The sequence below is a fragment of the Eptesicus fuscus genome, chromosome 19, assembly GCF_027574615.1.
Source record: "Eptesicus fuscus isolate TK198812 chromosome 19, DD_ASM_mEF_20220401, whole genome shotgun sequence".
In the NCBI taxonomy this organism is placed as follows: Eukaryota; Metazoa; Chordata; class Mammalia; order Chiroptera; family Vespertilionidae; genus Eptesicus; species Eptesicus fuscus.
Genome location: NC_072491.1, coordinates 31264787 through 31277791, shown reverse-complemented (window position 1 = coordinate 31277791; position 13005 = coordinate 31264787). Strand labels below are relative to the sequence as shown.

The following is a 13005-nucleotide window of genomic DNA, read 5'->3' as shown; positions in this document are numbered from 1 at the left end:
TATTTTCTAAGATTTGCAAAGATTTCCCCAGGTTTATTGGAACCAGGTTCCAGAACAGATGAGAGACGTTTCCAGACCCTTACACAAGACTTGCAGGAGGCAGGGGTAACTTCGGAACCAGCATGCACACACTTCCAGTCCGTGTGTGTACAGACATGAGACTTTGCCTTCTCGTTTCTCACTCAGTCGACATCTCCAGAGCCAGATTACCTTGTAACCTTGTAACCGGGAAGAAAAAGTGAAGGTGAAGTTCTGGTTCCAGACCAGCAGGGAGCGGAGAACAATGACCTGTCCTATTTCAGCGCTGGTCAGAGTTGTGTCTTATTAAAGGGACCCCCCGCCCCCCAGCTCTGTCACAATTTCACATTTTGTTAGCAGCTTGTTAGCAAAGACGTTTGAAAGTGACATTTCATCCACACTGACATGAGACCAGAAAACAAACAAACAAACAAAAAAATGACTGGAAAATAAAATAGACTTACAATCCTATAGAAAAAGAAAGAAAACATTCTAAAAGAAGACTATGAACCAAAGTATAGTGTTTTAAAGGCTGCAGCGTCCCTGTTTGACAATTGTGTGTTTACAATAAGCCTAAACATAATTGCTCTGATGGGCTGTCAGGGAGAAGATTAATTTGGCAAAGATTAGTATTGACTTGCTGTTTATTAAGGCTTTTAAACAGCTGTATCTGGCAGCATTCCTGTAAGTGCCTGTCATATCTGAAAATCAGCCTTACACCCTGGTGCTCGCCAGCTGTTACTAAACAATCTTCTACCACTTTGAATGCCTTTCTCCAGGCCAAACAGCAAGCGCAAACTATTGCCAAATGAGCCCTTTTCTCCTCCTGTCATTTTTTTTTTTTTTTTTTTAGTTGGGGGTAGGGAGCTTCTGAATGCTGAAATGTCAGCTCCTGGCCGATGGCTTAGCTGATAAGAGGTGCCGGAAGTCAGTGGGTGTTTGGGGTGCTAGATGAATACACTCCCCACACAGAGAATGGCAGTGCTGTTAGTCACTTCGCACAGACACAAAACCACAGCCTGCAACTGTTGTAAGGCAAAAGGTTTTCAAGGCGGTTTAGAAAGCAGCGATCAAAGGTTTAGGGCCAGCAGATTTCCAAAACAAATGTTTTGTTTCCCCAGCCTGGCACATGCCTTACCGGCCGTAGCGCTGGGAAAAGACCCCACGGTGGGACGCCGAGGAAAACTTCATCGTGGCCATGGATCTTGATCCCGCGGACTGAGGTTTCTATCAAGATGCTGAGAGAGGACAGACCCCTTTGGGTCAAACACAGCACCTCCCATTTTGATTCGGTGGAAACCTGTAGAACAAGGCAGGTTTGGGTGTGTTGAAGTCTGTGAGAGAACGGGCAGATTGAGTTTTGTACTGGAATAAGACCCAGTGTTTTCAAACCTAAGTACAGTCGTAAAGGCAATGGAAAGAATAACATTCCAGTGCAGTTAAACATTAAGCCATAAAGAGCCCCGTGTTATGGCGAAAGTCACAGGAATCTTTCCAATAGGACTGCCTTTGTGAGGATTAATCTCCATCTTTTCCAGTTGCATCTGGCTGGAATAAGTTGTCAGAGCAGACCTACAAGAACAGTCGTCTCTTAACCCTTTCGTTGCTGGCACTTCCCATTACCTTGTGGGGAGGGAAGGGGAGAAGGTGGGAGGGGAGAAAATTGGCCTAGGAGCTAAGTTTTCTGAATGATTATTTAAGGCAGGTGTTTGTCAGTGTTAATCCCCCCCCAACTAACTTTTTTTTTTTTCTGCTAAAAGCTTTTATTGTTTCCATTTGGTCCAATGCATGGGAGAGGGCTTCGAGTGGTTAAAAGAATGGCTAGTAGTTTTGGGGAGAGGCTTGAGCAAAAGCCAGACACCAGGAGAATGCAGAGAGGCCCCTCAAAGGCCTCTGGGCTCCAAAGGCTCCTAGTCGTGCTTGAGGGTGAGTCTTTTGAGGAGATACTCGCCCAGCCCAGCCTGGGGGCCGGCCAGCCCGCAGAGGTGAGTCAGGTGTAGCCCATCTTCTTGATGAGTTTCACCTGCTCACCCCGGAAGTAGTTCTCCAGGAAGTCACAGAGCTGAGGGTCAGCGCAGGTAGAACCTAGGCACCCAGCTCCGGAAGGGCCTGGTTTGGGTTCCTCTCCAAGGCCATGGCCGCTTCTATGGCCCCCTGAGTTTTGCCCAGTCATCTTGGGGAGGCTTCAGCACGTCCGGGAAGAGAATGCGGCCATCCCGCTGGCGTTGCATCTTTAAGAGACGCTCAGAGCCCTCGTGCCTCTTCTTGGCCAACTCGCGGAAGAAGCAGCCCAGGCCCTCCATGGTCACATCCTCATGGTCGAAATAGAAGCCTGAGAGAGGTAGGTGTGGGAGCCCGCAGATGCAGGCTGGCCAGGTGGTTGACAGCACCCGCCACCTGGGTGGAATAATGCTGATGAATTTGGGAGCTCGTGGTTGTTCGGCAATAAGGAGTTAAGGTAGAAAAAACCCTGTGTGTTGGCTGGTTCGGAGGTGGTTCTGAAGATGGTGACTGGATAAGACACAGGAGAGTGGCCTGAGGCTGGGTCTGTTCGGTCCAAACACTGTTGAAGCAAGAGACAGATCCGGGACCACTGAGGGCACTATCCCCAACTAACTCTTTTTTGAAGTCCTTGGTATTGATGCAGTCTGATGCTTGACAGTTGAATTGAGATCAAATTCTAAGACATGGACAAACCATACTGCTCAGCCCTGAGAGTCAGACATCCAAAAACTCTATTCCTAATCCTTTCCATGTACCACGATAGTGGGTGAAAGGTAGATGAGAAATGATCCTAAGTCAGCTCTTACAATTAGAGAAATGAAGTGACTCACTGTTTAGAACAGAAGCCAAGATGTGTGTTTCACTGAGCCCCACAGAACCTCACTGAATTGGGCTTATTGCTCAGACCTTTAATTCCCAGTCCTGCTGATGCTCAGGCTACAGACAAAGGGATACCTAGAGTACAGAATTCACTTTAAAATTCATCTCTGAGTCAAAACAGTTGAGACCAAAGAAATAAATGAGGTGTTATCATAGCTCAGATATATGAGTTTAAAAGACATTGTCCTTACCCGGCCAGTGTTTCTCAGTGGTTGACCATCAGGCTATGGACTAGGTCCTAGTTACTAGGAGGTCACAGTTCTATTCCTGGTCAGGGCATAGGCCCGAGTTGCGGGCTGTATCCCCAGTGTGGGGTGTGCAAGAGGCAGCTGATCAATGATTCTCTCTCATCATTGATGTTTCTATCTCTTACCCTCTCTACCTTCCTCTCTGAAATCAATAAAAAATATATTTTTAAAAAATTCATCTATGACCACAAATCATACATAGTATTCTAGGTCTGTGGCCATGTTCTAGGGCAAGCATGTCAAACTTGCGGCCCATGGGCTGCATGCCTTATTGATTTGGCCAGTGTTAGCCTTTGAGTTTGACATACTTGTTCTAGGGCAAGAGCCACCATCCCAAGAATAAGCCAGGTGCTGGATGTGCAGGATTGCACGCTCTCTCTTTGATCTTACAGTTCCATATGCCATACTCAAAAGGGGAAGCTCCGTCGCTGCAGTCAAAGCACACCTGTTGCTAATCAAATTTTAAAAAATACAGCATCAACGTCTTATTTTTTTAAAAAAATCAGTATTGTTTTGAATAAAATCTAAGAAAGGCCAGAAGGGGGCAGTGGTATCACTTAGGTCCATTTTTATCATGTTTTGCAGGAAAACATTTGGCAGGAAGCTTTTCTTGGTTGTTTGATAGGTTTGTTGCCTCTCACTTGGCCTATAATTCTCCAGTTATTCAGATGAGTAAACTCAATATGGGCGGTGGTAGAATAAACTAATCCAAAGATTAATTATGATCAAGTCAATAAGCTAAGTGAGGGTCCCAAGGACTTGTGGAGGACTCCACTGTGGTTACACAAGAATCAAAGAGAACAACGAATGAAAGGCAGCTATCCCCATGGCCTGTGTTCTGCCGATAAAGTCCTTCCAGAAATTCAGCATATTGGCATGATGTTCGAACGTGGAAATATACCATATGAAAGTAGCTTGCGCCAATAATCATTGTTAGATTTATCTTTAATCTAGTTTTATCCAGTTTCTCAAGTCTGGGGAAATCCTTTAGATTTCATCTTTCCTCAAATTGTAACCAATTCTGTGGAGTATTTTGAATTTTGTTTTGTTTTTTGGATTTTTTGACCCACAGAAATCTAAATCTGGTCTTTGGCAAGAGGGTCATTGCAAGAAGAAAAGAAGATTGGTGTATCTCACTAAAACTGTAATTTCCGGGGAATGTTACAAAATACACTTATCTGCAAAGCCATCCTAGCTGTTGAGTTGGGTCATTTTTAACACCTGGTTTCATGATGTGGTTTCAGCAGACCAACATAGCAGAAGTGACAGTCCTTTACAACACTAAATCCCCGGGAGTCGGGGGGGGGGGGGCAGTGTTTTAGGTTGGGTTCTCTCCCCCACTACTCAAAGAGAAAAGAATCTGCTACTATAAGCTATCAATTTCTTGAAATGTTTCTGGTCTCACATTCGCAGAACATTCACCTTCAACACATGGACAGCTGGGGGAGCCAGACTGCCTGCAGCCAGCACAAGTTGGCCTCCATTGCCACTTTGCTGATCACTTTGTTAATTCTCAGATAAATGGAGAGAAACTCCATCTTCTCTCCTCCCCCTCTTCTTCCTAGTGTAGAGCAATCAGAAGTCTCTAAGGACTTTTCTGCATGACTTCCCATTTCACACCACAGATGGTTTAGATAAAAACTATTACATTCATTTATTCAAACAGCTTCATTTCACCAAAATGAGCCTATTTTTAGCATTTTGCCTAAAGGTTTGCTTTCTCATTTTTGTAGACAAAAAGGAGTTTTGCTGATGTCTCAGGCTTTAATCATCATCACTCCTGCCACCCAAAAACCTTTGGATTCAAGTAAAGTTGATGAGTCCCCTAAGAGGGAATTCACTTTTTTAAAAAGTGACATTAGAATTGCTTTACAAATTTGATTTATGTATCTTTTCTTACAACTTTTGAGTGTTTGCATTTTTCCATGAGGTTAGTTTCAATCATTTCAGTTTGAGCATTAAGTACTGCCTATGCCTGCCAAACATAATGATGCCAGTTCTTTATCTTGGTTTTATCTTGAGGTCATTACTTTGGAGAATATTTTCACTTGGACAAAACACCATACTGGAAAAAAAAACAACTGTTCAGAATACATATTCCAAGAGAAAAACTGCAAATAAACAAGTTCAAAACTTCACCCACTGTGGTGGTTGTGCACAGTCAGTGTACAATATTGTTTGCTAGTCATTTTCTATGTTCCATTTCTTGGTTAAGACGAGAATTTTAAAAAATTGCCTGATGTCACTTAAGGATTAAAATGGCAGGTGGAAATATATAATAATTACTCTAGGGACTCACAACAAGAACTATGTGGTGGTGTGAAAACCGACTGGTTTCTCAAAACGTAGCTGGTGTAAACTAACCAATTTGGCTTCCAACTCCAATTACCCTCCTTGCCATCCTCTTCACCTCTGTGGGAAAATGTTTAACTTTGTTTTCCCCAGAAGTATCATGTGTGCCTTTGGGCTCAATGGCCAGAGAGATGAGAAGATTCACTCCTCTCATTTCCCCTTCAATTGTTCAGCAGTCCTCAAGACCTCCCATTCCTTCAGAGATGTGAAAGGCACCAAATACTGATTTTTTTTTATAGGATCAAGCTAGAGCATGTCAGCATCCAAGCCTGACCACAAGGTTTTCAGCTAGCCCTTTAATTATTTCCTTTACCCATTCAGATATAGGCATACCCATCTAGCCCCAATATAATGGGCACAAAGTCACTTTCACTGGGTGACCATAGTTGTAGACTTGCATGCCTACATGCATGAATCTGAGAGTGGTATAGAGGAATAAGAAATTAAAGCTGTATTTCTCAAACCTTAGTGTATGAAAAATGGATTCCCAGGCCCTATTCCCAGATGATCTGATTTAGTTGGTCTAGAGTTGTGTCCTAATGTCTGCATTTTTATTGCTATCCCAAGAGATTTTGAGGCAGGTGTCCAAAGACTAATTTTATAAGGAAAGGTCAAGTAATCTTACCATCAACTTTGAAGACTCTGAGATTCTCTGCTGCCAATGACTAGGGTTAGTACCACCTTGAGGATTCAGCTTCTGAACCAGCGAATATATCTCTAAGTTATCTAAAGCTTCTTGAACAGTCTTACACAACAAGAACTTTAGGGGCAGGTAGGCTGTCCAGTGCTCAACGATGCCATCTTTCCCATCATACTGGATGTGCACCCATCCGTCCTCATCCTTGTTGCCTCCTTTAGTATTTATTCTAGAAAGGAAGAAGGAGGAATAGCTAAGAGGAAAGACAAAAGGAGCAATGTCTGTCAGGAAACCAAAAACTTCCCCAGAAATCCCCAACAGATTTCCACTTCTATCTTACTGGCCAAAACTATCTCACATGTTCTCTCTACATGCTCATTGTCCCTTAAATAAAATCAGAGTTATATCGGTAAGGAAGACAGGGAGAACCGATAATTGGAATAAAATTAGCCGTGTCCACCAAACCAAATTCCATTCATTCAACTGAAGCTTTTTCTGCTGCACCACTACTGACTTTGCTCTTTTAAAAATATCCACAGTGATTCCATATGCTTTATATTCTGCATTCATCTTCTTGTATTTTCCTGCTGCTTTTGCAATTTTAAAACCTCCTCCAAGTATCTTCCTTTAGTCTTTTAAATACTAGACTATAGTTCTACTGACAACAGACAGGCAACTCTATCTGGTTTCTTTTAACCACTTGACATTAAAAGTTACCTAAACCAAATTCATGACCTTCCAATAAAGGTCTTCTCAAACTCCTGGAGAATGTGGCATGTAACCTATTTAGCCTCCCAAGCTAGGATTCTTCTTATCTTTACCTCTTCCTTCCTTTCATCCCTCACAAAGATAGGTCCGTTTCTATATCTGACACTGGTAAACCCTGATTGGTTCTCAAACTTCCTGGATTACTTTCTGTCCATTTTCCCTCAATTTACTCCTACCCCTCTATATTCTCCTGACTGGAATACCACCACAGTTACTTAAGTGGTCTCCAAGTTTACAGGTGCCTGTGAGTTTCTATTTTATAACCCAAATATGATATTATAAAGCCTTCATTTTTTAAACTCTCATGACTCCCTCACTGAGTATAGACTAAACTTTAAACAGCTGAGCCTGATGAATACAACCACACAAAATCTGGCACCAATCTACCTCACTTGCTACTGCTTCTCAATTTTTCATCCAAGATTCTAAAATCTGGCCACCAAATTCCTTGCCAATCCCAACCACATTAGACTACCAGGCTCTGGACCTTGAAATTATTATTTCTGTTGCTGTCTCTTTCCTATAAACTTCTCAATAAAATGAACATTTCTCTCTCAATATTTCCATAGAACTCTGTTCTATTTTTGGGAGAAAGTTTTAAAAAATACTGTATTTGTTTAAATGTTTATTTCCTTGGATAGATTGAGAGTTCCTTAGATCCTAGTCATCTTAGAACTGATTCATTCCAATGCCTAGTACAGTGTCAGGCAAACATGTGCAATAAATGATCGTTGAGAGAATGAATTGTGTATTTTATTTTTCTAGATAAAATCTCACAAGAACAGAATGAGTCCCTGACAAAGAGATGTAGTAAATCATTGCCAATGGGAGTCCTTTCCCCAAAGCAACCAATAAATCAAATTCCTTTTATAATTGCAATTACCTTCTAAGGAGGCTGGGTCCTAAGAATAAAGGGCTTTGGTTAGTTGGTTTTATGCTGCAGAATGTCATAATGACAGTGCATATGCAAAGATGAACCTGGAATTGAGTTTAGGTGCGAGGGCTAGAAAGAGTTGAATTGCTCAACCAAAAACAGAATGCGGATGATTTTGAGTGACGGGATATTTTATACAAACAGGAGTGAGGAAGAAGAATTTAAAAAGAAGAACTAGGGGATCTGGGAGAGGTAGAGTGGCTGGTGGCTTTTAGGGATATCCGCTAAGAAATTCTCACATGTGTGTTCAAGGAAAAATAAAAAGAATGTTCATTGCAGCATTGTATGTGATAGCTAAGACGGAAAATAACCTAAATGTTCATTAGTAGAAAATGGATAATTTGAGGAATATTCATACAATGGAATACAGCTGTTAAAGAATGAACCAGGGCTATATGCATCAATGTTGAATGGGGGGGGGGGGAATGTTGAAGAATGTTATATACAGCTTGATATCAATTATGTGAACTTAAAAACATAAAATACAATAATCTATCCTGATTCTGGCTACATATATAGACATACTTTACTGCACTTTGCAGATATTGTGTGTGTTTTTTCCAACTGAAGGTTTACAGCAACCCTGAATTGAGGAAGTCTATTTGTACCATTTTTCCAACAGCATTTGCTCATTTCATGTCACTGTGTCATTGGTAATTCTCACAATATTTCAAACTTTTTATTATTACACTAGAGGCATGGTGCACGAATTCATGCACCAGTTGGGTCCCTCGGCCTGGCCTGCGGGATTGGGCCAAAACCAGCTCTCCAACATCCCCCGAGGGGCCCCAGACTGTGCCAGGACACAGGCCAGGCCGAGGGACTCTACTGGTGCACGATCGAGGCCGGAAGGGGGCGCAGGAGGTTGGCCACCTGGGGAGGGACCGCGGAAGGGCTCCAGGGCATGTCTGACCTGTCTTGCTCAGTCCCAATCAGCCAGACCACAGCAGCAAGCTAACCTACCGGTCAGAGCATCTGACCCCTGGTGGTCAGTGCACATCTTAGTGAATGGTTGAGCAACCTTAACATATCATTAGCATATTACACTTTGGTTGGTTGAACAGTGGACTGGATGACTGGACAATTAGCATATTAGGTTTTTATTATATAGGATTTGTTACAGTGTTCTGTGATCAGCTATCTTTAATGTTACCATTGTAATTGTTTTGAGGCATTATGAACCATACCCATATAAGACCAAGTTAATCCATAAGTGTGTGTAGTCTGACGCTAACAGAATGACTGTTTCCCAGCTCTTTCTCCTTAGATCTCCCTGTCCCCTGAAACACAGCAATATTGAAATTAGGCCAATTAATAACGCAACAAATATCTCATCAGGCAGAAGGGTGAAGATGGCTTTCAGAATCTAAACTACTAATCACTCACCAGACAGAATAGCTCAGTTATAAAAGTCAGCACAAGTCCAAGCCCCTGAGTCTAAAAGAGAATGCAAGACAGCTTCATGAACCTAATAAAAAACTTACAGCTCTCTGCCTTTCATCAATGTTTCTTTCCAGTCATATTTTTGTGATCCTATCTGTTTGAGGGGGAAAAAAACTTAGTGAAAAATGTGGTAGATGCCGGTTGCTCCTGGACTGGGCAGAGTCAAGAACACTGCTCAGTGTGGAAGGGACCATTCCAGATTACAAAGGCCGCCTGCATTTGTCAAGCTATAACATTCAAAGACCATTTGCAAGGCATCAGGGGAAGCTCATGATATTTGGAATCAGGAGGCCTGGACCCCAAAGCAAGACCCCAGGAATGTGTGTGAATGAAAAGGGAGTACTACTAACAGTCACACCAGAACAGCAGAGTTAACAGGGACAGTGCAGCGAGCGTGAGCACCTTACAGCTAAACCGCACAGACCACGGCCAAGTTGGGTTACCTCACAGAGCCTCTGTTTCCTCATCCATAAGGAAAGAATGCCAGCATCTCAGGGGTTAATAGCAAACTCTGGACAGACTTAAGACACTGCATATGTGGATTATATTTGGAAATGTGTCACTCAATAGCAGGACCTAGCGAGCCCTGGAACGTTTGCAGACCTCCACCTTTTACATCACAGAACAACATCACAGCCCTCTAGCACTTGGCAGTCCTCTGCAGCCAAGGCCTCAGAGCCAAGACTCCTCAGTGCTGTGTGTGTTCCTCTTGTTTAAGAATGCATTTCACTGTCCAAGTTCCACAGAGGATCACAAACTGCTCTTAGAGGGAAAATGCTTTTTTTGTCACCATATGGCTACAAACCCTCAGGCAGCCAGAGGCTGAGAACTCTGTGGCCATTAAGGCCACACCCAGACCTGACAGAAGATTTTAAATCGGGCATATTTTTAAAACTCATTTCAAAAACACCTCCTCTCTCCGGGCTTTTGTCTGCCTATGCACACCCAAAAAGTGCCATAAAATCCTGAGCATACCAGCATAGCACACCTAGATATAGATATAGATCATGCAGATGTCATGATCGACATAGGTATATGATATAGGATGTGCATATATATACACAGAGTGTCCCCAAAATTGTATACACATTATAACAACCGATTGCTCAAATTTGGAAATGAAATTTATTTTTTTTAATGAGATGAATACTTGATCTTGGAATGCAAAGGACTTTTTAACCATACAACATACAAATGTACAACTGAAATGTCAAAAATATTACATGCAAAATTAAAATACAACTAGCAAAATAGGAAAATATTGAGGCACTATTACTTTATTGTAAAAAATATTTAATATATGTTTACTAAATTATGTGTTTGATTAAATGTTACTCATCTGAAATCATCAGGAAAAAAGAAAGCTAATAATTTTAGATAATATATAGTAAAAGGTAATACTAATACCTTATTGAAAATAACAAATGGTCTTGATTGTCCATTCATAATTTAGTATAATTTTATTTTTATTATACTTAAAGAAGTTAAAATACACATAGAAATAGGCTCATGTATTTTTTCATTTCTAGAAAATTAAATTTCTTAGGCTCAAGAGTGGTTATTCTATTTTATATTCTTCAACACAGATTCTCTGTGAATAGCTTAACTCAAATCACTTAGGTTTCTCTGTTCAATACATTACCTGTAGTTGCTGATATAACTTTAAAAAAAGAAACTTGTAAAAATAATGTCACTCACCTGACATGGAAAATAAACCACATAGAATGAACTTAAGAAAGAATTTAACTCTGCTCAAGAGATATAATTGAAAATGTTTTTTTCTAAATACTTTGCTTTAAATACCAATTTTAAAAATCTGGTGAGAAAGTATGAATAATGGCAAAAAAAGATAAATGGGTACATTCAATGAGAATTTTTATTTCAATTATCCACAAAACAATATTATAATACCTTATAAAATATTAAATTTTAGGCTACCACTATTTATTTTAAAAAGTGTCTGTGCGATAAGGTTGTTTTTGCCAACATTTTTTAATAAGCATTGCCTTTATAATTATTCAATCTCTGTATATACATATTGGGGGATACTGTACACACGCGTGCGCGCACACACACACACACACACACACACACACACACACACACACCACAGAAGAACTCTAACCCCAACACTAAGCAAATATGTTGGTAAGAAACAGAGAGTCCCATGGGAAGGAAATGCACCAGGCTTTGTAAAAATTTAAGGACTACGCCACATAAAGAGCATATAAGGAATGTCATGGTTAGCCACCAGATCTCTTCCTGATTGGACAAAAGTTTACAACAGGAATTCTCTAAAGTTGGTCAAAAATGGTAGCCCTCTGTGCATTGTAGTCAAAAAGTACCCTTCAAGATACAAGTTTTTAATCATCCGCAAAGCCCTATGAGCTCAAGGGAAGAAAGACACTCTAGAATAATAGATCTTGAGTCCACTTTTAAAATTGCTCTATGCACATAAATTCTTCCTTTTAAATTGTGAACCGTAATACATTAGTAGTGAAATTGAAACTAATGAGTGAAATTCAAGAAACCAGAAATTATTACATAGTATTTGCCACACATGATCCTAGCCTATTTTGAATTCCTAAAAGCACTGTCAGCAAGATCTAAACAGATGAGGAGTTAGCACTGACCCACATGGGTCTTGTCACTGGCAGATGGCCTGTACCACGGAAATCAACAGTGAGAGGCAAAACCACATGCATTCAACAGGTGAGCGTCCTCCCCTCGCTGTTCAGGGTGGCTCAGGATGGCCAGCTAACCTCCAAGAGTCATTTAGGAATTGAAATCATTTGCTCCTGTGGAATTTAATATTCTATTTGATTAACGATATAAATACAAACTGATTTCAAAGAGGAATATCTTACCTGCATGGCGTAACAAATCCCCAAATGCATAGCTTTTATCCCCAAATGCATAGCTTTATATACCTGATGGAATTTATGACCTAGGGATGTGCTCAGGAACAGCTCTCAGAAATGCAGTGCCACAGCAATCTGAAATTCTAGAAATGGAGCCATCAAGCTGCCGCTAGCAGCAAGCCTTCTGCTCTGCCTCTGGCCTTCTCTTTCCATTTATACATAGTGCTTCCTGAATGTGCCCGCACTGCAAATGGAGATCCTGAGTCCCAAACTATCAGAACGACAATTGAAACGACAGATGCTTTTTGAGAAACAGATTCAACAAAATGGTCCAGAAGCTTCTGAATAGTCTCAGTCAAAGCTAGAGCTGCTCGAATTTTCCTCCTCGCAACCCTGCCAATGAGACACATCCTGAAGCAGGGTTCTGTCATCAAAAATAAGATGGATTGCCTGGCCGGCATGGTTCAGTGGTTGGGCATCGACCTATGAGTCAGGAGATCAGAGTTTGATTCCAGGTCAGGGCACAGGCCCAGGTTGCTCTCTCCAACCACAGTGTGGGGAGTGCAGGAGGTAACCAATCAATGATTCTCTCATCATTGATGCTTCTATCTTTCTTTCCCCTTCCTTCCTCTCTGAAATCAATAAAAAATATATTTTAAAAAAAGAAACAGGGAGAATATTCTCTTCAGAAATGCAATGCAACAAAAATCAGGCACACCACTCTGTTATGGGACAGTAAGGCAATTCCTAGAATACTAACCAACAGAAATTGAAAGTTCCATTTTGATCTGCCTTTGGTTATATTAAAACTTTCTGTTTCCATAATAATTTGAACTTTAACGGAATATACCCATCCATGAT

The 13005-nt window shown here is 41.1% G+C and overlaps 1 long non-coding RNA gene across 2 annotated transcripts in view; it reads right to left on the bottom strand.

Annotated features, from left to right (window-relative positions):
* LOC114232104 (uncharacterized) overlaps window positions 1-13005 on the bottom strand; it is a 28104-nt gene continuing 15099 nt past the window's right edge. Inside the window, exons 2-5 of one of the 2 annotated variants that reach the window (XR_008554613.1) lie at window positions 6127-6367; window positions 5053-5214; window positions 1157-1318; window positions 1-218 (exon numbers count right to left, since the gene is read on the bottom strand). This is a non-coding gene — a long non-coding RNA (uncharacterized LOC114232104). Of the gene's footprint in view, window positions 219-1156; window positions 1319-5013; window positions 5215-6126; window positions 6368-13005 lie in introns of those variants that run through there. The other variant, XR_003618152.2, reaches the window with a different exon arrangement.